Source organism: Lissotriton helveticus, chromosome 6, assembly GCF_964261635.1.
Source record: "Lissotriton helveticus chromosome 6, aLisHel1.1, whole genome shotgun sequence".
Lineage (NCBI taxonomy): Eukaryota > Metazoa > Chordata > Amphibia > Caudata > Salamandridae > Lissotriton > Lissotriton helveticus.
Genome location: NC_136067.1, coordinates 850,421,039 through 850,428,086, shown reverse-complemented (window position 1 = coordinate 850,428,086; position 7,048 = coordinate 850,421,039). Strand labels below are relative to the sequence as shown.

The following is a 7,048-nucleotide window of genomic DNA, read 5'->3' as shown; positions in this document are numbered from 1 at the left end:
TACTTGGGAAAATGGTTTTATTATTATTTAGGACACTGGGTTTCTGTTGCAGATTTGACTATTTTTTGGACCTTTGATTATAAATTATGGATTGCTTATCTTGGACATTCTTTTATTGTACATATTTTCTTTATTTATTCCCCTTTGTATATAGACTTGGCCCCTAACATTTTCCAACATTATTTCGTATTTGCTCACCCCTTTTCTATTTCCATCTGAAAAAAAGACTTTGAATGTTTTTCTTTTGCCCAATCCCAAGAATTTTTTAACCTTTAGAAAAGGTTCCAAACATTATAGATTCCAAAAAATGTTGTTTCATATTTTATTGAAAAATCATATTAATTATGTTTCTGACATGAAAATTAAAAGTTTAAGTATGTAGGTAATGGATAAAATTGAATTACCAAATCTTTCAACCATAATACTTAGAATGTCAACAATGAACAGAGCATAAATTACACTTTACTGTGTACTTAGGTTAAAGTACAAAAAAGGTCGTAGATGACATTTACACACAGGTATTTTTAAAATTGGTACAAACATTATTGAACAAATATGTAGTTTTCAAAGAGTGAGTTGGGGAAATAGTACTGAATATTTTCAAATATTTATTTAGTTTGGGGTGTTTGCCCTGCGACTCCGCCTATGCAATGCTGGTGAAGAGTGTTGTAATGAGTCCGATTGTCTTGGTGGTCAGTGATTTGGTTGTGGGTGAGTTGGTGAAAGTAGAGGTGTGGTTAAGTTAGTGGAGGTGGAGCACTTGCCTTTTTTTGGGGCGCTGTTGATTGATTTGCGGGAATTGCAAGAGTACTGACAACTGAATGTGTGTTCCTCATAGGTTGACATGCTTCTGAAGAATCTTGTACATGTCTAGGCCATGAAAATTGACTTTAGTATTTGTTTTTCATTGCCTCTATCATCCTCATGGTCAAGGCATGTTGCCTTGCACCCTCTTCCCTCAAAGTATGAAGATGTTCCTCTTAGCCATGTTTTAGTAACCATTTCACATAGTTATGCAAGGCAAAGTATACTTCTCAATGATCTAAGGTAGTCATTTATCTCAAGGAGAGTTACCCCCATTGCCTGGATATCCCTATGCACAGTGGCCCTTCAGTGTAAAACATGATCCTCCAAGGGTAAAGGATTAGACCATGCCATGCCCCACTTATGCATGGGAATCTGTCAAGGCGCACAGATTTACCATCACAAACATAGTTAACCATAGTTAACATCTGGGAGGTTTTGTGGAGGAGAATGATGAAGTGAGAGAGCTGAACCTCACCATGGATGTCCTCTCCATAAGATGATTGAGAGAAGACTGGAGATATACCTGCATGGGAGGACTATGTCAGGAGACTTTAAAGAGGATCTGTAAGATGAGGGGTGTGTGGAAGGGAGTCTTCCGTAGGCAGAACAATCATCCATGGCTGCTTAGCTAGTGTCTGGCACTGGCAATCCTCAGAAGTGGTCTTAGAGGAAGACTTCTACCTAGGCATGATGAGGTTATGTTTGTTAATATCTGTGGGAGGGGAAAAATGTCCTCCTCAGCCTCTTCCTCTTCCTTGACCACCTCTTTCTCCTACTTTTCTTCTTGGGCAGAATTGTTGTTTGGGGGAGGATTGGATTGTCTCTTTGAATTGCCCTCTGTTCTTCTCTTGTAGATGGTTCAACATTATTGTCTGGTGCAATGTCTCCTGTACCTACAAACAGAAGACAAAAGAAGCTGAAATACATCAAATATATTTTCGTGACAATACTCCTAAAACGTTGGTCATACATTTTTATTAAAAATTACTTCATAAAGTTAGTATGATGTAAACTACAATAAACATATCAGGGTAAAGGTGCATGGAACTATTACATCTCTACAATGTCAGCTCACCAGCTCAGCCACGGATATTCCCTTTCTGAATCACTCTCCTGATGTCAGCTGCTGAGCCAGTGTCCTCGTAATTAATGCTGAAACAGTATCTCCTCATCCAGAAGCTAGAGAGAGAAGAATATTGAAAATGATCAGTAAATTATTAGTGTTAAATTATATAAAGTATCTTTACCACAAATGCTAACAAATTATAGGTAAATGCATGGAAGGAACACCATAAAGGACAACAAAAACACTTTTAATGTGTTTAATTCTAAATAGGTTAATGATGTGATATAGATGTTAAGCTCAGATGTTCTAAGATTTTTTATATATATATATATATTTATATATATATATTATATCAGGAAAGGCTTTTACTTTAAACTGAGCCACACGAACATTTCCTGAAGCATTCACATCCCAGGCGCTGAGGAAGGCAGATTAGACGCCGAAATGCATTCGCCAAATGGGACATTGGTGGACTGAGACTTACCTTTGTGAGCGAATAAAGCCGTTTCCATTCTGTTCCCCTGCTGTGGTTTCTTCGCTTCGACTTTGTTGAGGTGTGGAGTTAGACATGTCTGCGCGGGTTCCAGTTACGCGCTTAAGAAACCCCCACTTGGTTTAAGTTGGCTCTGGAACAGCTGGAAACAAGGAGTTTCTCTGGGGTACCGGAAGTACCAGAGCCCCCCTGCCAGTTGGGGACAATTGATGGCGGTGTTGAGGTCATTCAGCCTCACGCTGGGCAAGGTTAGATTTCGCCTTGCCCCCGTCGAAAGTGTTGTTCCTGATGTCAGCAGGGTGAAGTGGTTGGGGACACAAGGAGACGGCGTGTTCTACTCACATGGGAACAAGGAAGGTTCCCCCCAGCAAATCTGTGGACCCGCCCCACGCAACAGCCTCCAGACACAAACGCGAACATTGCATCCTGGGACTGGTAGGCGTTTTGGACTTTCAACGAACTACCAGGGCTGCTAGCGTTTAGGCATATACCTTTAAGGAGCGGGGCACTGTGCAAACCTATCAGGAAAGGCTTTTACTTTAAACTGAGCCACACGAACATTTCCTGAAGCATTCACATCCCAGGCGCTGAGGAAGGCAGATTAGACGCCGAAATGCATTCGCCAAATGGGACATTGGTGGACTGAGACTTACCTTTGTGAGCGAATAAAGCCGTTTCCATTCTGTTCCCCTGCTGTGGTTTCTTCGCTTCGACTTTGTTGAGGTGTGGAGTTAGACATGTCTGCGCGGGTTCCAGTTACGCGCTTAAGAAACCCCCACTTGGTTTAAGTTGGCTCTGGAACAGCTGGAAACAAGGAGTTTCTCTGGGGTACCGGAAGTACCAGAGCCCCCCTGCCAGTTGGGGACAATTGATGGCGGTGTTGAGGTCATTCAGCCTCACGCTGGGCAAGGTTAGATTTCGCCTTGCCCCCGTCGAAAGTGTTGTTCCTGATGTCAGCAGGGTGAAGTGGTTGGGGACACAAGGAGACGGCGTGTTCTACTCACATGGGAACAAGGAAGGTTCCCCCCAGCAAATCTGTGGACCCGCCCCACGCAACAGCCTCCAGACACAAACGCGAACATTGCATCCTGGGACTGGTAGGCGTTTTGGACTTTCAACGAACTACCAGGGCTGCTAGCGTTTAGGCATATACCTTTAAGGAGCGGGGCACTGTGCAAACCTATCAGGAAAGGCTTTTACTTTAAACTGAGCCACACGAACATTTCCTGAAGCATTCACATCCCAGGCGCTGAGGAAGGCAGATTAGACGCCGAAATGCATTCGCCAAATGGGACATTGGTGGACTGAGACTTACCTTTGTGAGCGAATAAAGCCGTTTCCATTCTGTTCCCCTGCTGTGGTTTCTTCGCTTCGACTTTGTTGAGGTGTGGAGTTAGACATGTCTGCGCGGGTTCCAGTTACGCGCTTAAGAAACCCCCACTTGGTTTAAGTTGGCTCTGGAACAGCTGGAAACAAGGAGTTTCTCTGGGGTACCGGAAGTACCAGAGCCCCCCTGCCAGTTGGGGACAATTGATGGCGGTGTTGAGGTCATTCAGCCTCACGCTGGGCAAGGTTAGATTTCGCCTTGCCCCCGTCGAAAGTGTTGTTCCTGATGTCAGCAGGGTGAAGTGGTTGGGGACACAAGGAGACGGCGTGTTCTACTCACATGGGAACAAGGAAGGTTCCCCCCAGCAAATCTGTGGACCCGCCCCACGCAACAGCCTCCAGACACAAACGCGAACATTGCATCCTGGGACTGGTAGGCGTTTTGGACTTTCAACGAACTACCAGGGCTGCTAGCGTTTAGGCATATACCTTTAAGGAGCGGGGCACTGTGCAAACCTATCAGGAAAGGCTTTTACTTTAAACTGAGCCACACGAACATTTCCTGAAGCATTCACATCCCAGGCGCTGAGGAAGGCAGATTAGACGCCGAAATGCATTCGCCAAATGGGACATTGGTGGACTGAGACTTACCTTTGTGAGCGAATAAAGCCGTTTCCATTCTGTTCCCCTGCTGTGGTTTCTTCGCTTCGACTTTGTTGAGGTGTGGAGTTAGATAGATATATATATATATATATATATATATATATATATATATATATATATATATATATATATATATATATATATATATATATATATATATATATATATATATATATATATATATATATATATATATATACTTGACCGCCAGATGGTAGTGGGCCTTGATGCTGCTGCCAGGTTGTCCCACAGGTAAAAAACTGATTTTTTTTATTCAGATTGTTTTTCCATCATCTTTATTCATAAAGCTCTCAAATATTACGATAAAACAAGATGACGTGTCCAAGATGAAAACAGCCTACACGTTTCGTCCCTATTCACATGGGACTTCTTCAGGGATGTTGAACATAAAAACATACATACAGACAATAAATTAGGAAAACAATCAAACAAAAACCACTTAACATAAACCTAATTCAACCTGAAAGGAATTGTTGTTCCATTCCATAATGTGTATTCCATTAGTTAAATAATGGTCACTCCTTCAAATAATAGATAAAAAGACTGACATAAATCCTCTATGTACAACAAGCAATTAAATGTTTAATAAATACAAAACTTATTTGCAATGCACAATTAACCTTACAAAAATACAAACTATATATGCATATGAATTTTGATTGCTCTAGAGCTCACATTTTCCCTACACCCCATGCCACAGTACACAGGTGCAGCTGAAATGATCCTATACCTTCAGCATTACCCATAGTCATGATCCTCATTTCATTCCTGTTCTTACGCTAGACATCTCCCTTAGCTTTAGATTCATTCTTATTTGACCTGATCCATTGTTTTGCTGTCATTTGGTCCAATAATCACAAGGAGTAGTGACATCATGGCATTATTTCATGTCTCAACAAGAGTGATTCTATAAATCACACCTTTGCTCTATAAGCTTGATCCTGGTAGTACCAAAATGTAAACTCGAATTTTTATAGGAGTACCTTCGTCAAGATTTGAACAGATAACACCTTACCGAAGCTCAATATTGCGGAAAGTATTATCTTCAAACACCAGATGAATATTCAGCACTCTTTGTCAGCTGTTATATCCTGAGAGTGAAACCAAAGGAAGTATTCTCATATTCTGTTAAAAAATCCAGTCAAGCATTTCTATAGTCTTATACACCATATATCGCCACCATGAAAACTCTTACCTCATAAATTCCCTCTAAGTTCAATGCCTATTTAACCTTCCAGCAACTAAATCAATTTCATTTGCGGTGTCCTGTTCCCTCCCGCGCTTTCAACAAAACACAACCATATTAGTCTCATATCTCTCACATACATGTTGACATGAGCTTATTTTCAACAAAGATGAACAATTTGTAATTGTTCACCTCTCTTTATATACTCCAATAGTCAGGAAATTCAGAAAAAGTGTTTTGATATATAGAAGTCCTCTTTCATCAGGGCTTAATTCGATCGGCCATTCCTGCGCATATCTGCGCCCAGAGAAGCATGTAGTGCCTCCTTAGGAAGAAAGAATGCCGAAGTCATGATTATCTACATGATAGCTCAAGTCCAGTGTGCCCCAAGACAAAAACCACTTCTACAATATGTCCAATCTTCGAAAATCACAAACATTTAACATCAATTTGTTTTCGCTCCCAGGAACGAGCTCAGGATTATATAGTCACCGAACCTACCACCACAACCCTCATTTTACTTAAGGTAGATAGCATCATATTGGAATCCCACTAAAAGAATCAAGCGGATATCCACATGATACTGCAAATATATGAAAAGGCCCCACACTTTATGTTTTACACACGGGTACGTGCACATTCTGATTTCAAGCGTCTTTACTTATAACAGAGCCTGAATAACACGCATCTTGCCTTATGGCAACAAGCCGATCCTCGTAAAAGACCTTGCCCAGCTGGCCATGGATTATTAGCATAGTCATGCAATACGTTCTCAATGTTAGCAGTTCATCTTTCATGCAACAATAGTACAGTTTTACCAGGTCATGTGAGCACTCTGTTGTGTTCGCACTCCACTCTGGCTCCCGTTTAGATATAAAAATCATGTTAGAGTATCCCTACCCCTCCTTCGTCAATTAGGATCATCGACGGCTCGCACAGTGCGCAATGCTTTCAACAGAGTCCACACCCATAACCCTATTTCCAACAACACCGCGAAAAGCTAAACTATTCCTGTCTCTCACCTTTTCCTCGCACAAGTCAGCAGTCAACTGTGTCACGGTCCAAACGGAAGAAGTATTCCGGTACTCTTTAAAAATACCTCCCTACAGTATGATTGGTGGAAAATCATTAGATGTTATGGAGGAAGGACTAGAAGAAACTCCCCAACATGTTGGCCATCTTAAAACATGTTTTCGAATCACGTAATCTAAACTACTTGAATGTATACTGTTACTGTCATTTTTCAAAAGGTCTATTTACCTAGAACACAGATGCGCATTTCATGTTTTTTGAGTGCGCAAAACAATCGCGGTGATATGACAATCTTTAAAGAGGGTGAACATTCAGGCCCTTTTGTGCAGGCCCCTCATCAAGCGCCAAGGCATAACAGATTTAAAAACATGCATTCCTGCTTCTCCTCACACTCATACTACCTCCTGCATTTTGTTGCAAAGTGTCATGCCATCCCTCGAGAATATAAACATTT

General features: G+C 41.4%; 1 long non-coding RNA gene across 1 annotated transcript; it reads right to left on the bottom strand.

The window, feature by feature from the left end:
- Positions 1 to 314: 314 nt before the first annotated feature.
- LOC144761561 (uncharacterized) lies at positions 315 to 6,635 on the bottom strand. The gene is made up of 3 exons (XR_013595786.1): positions 6,585 to 6,635; positions 1,883 to 1,986; positions 315 to 1,700 (listed from the first exon to the last, which is right to left on the bottom strand). It is a non-coding gene; the product is annotated as an uncharacterized LOC144761561 (long non-coding RNA).
- Positions 6,636 to 7,048: the final 413 nt, after the last annotated feature.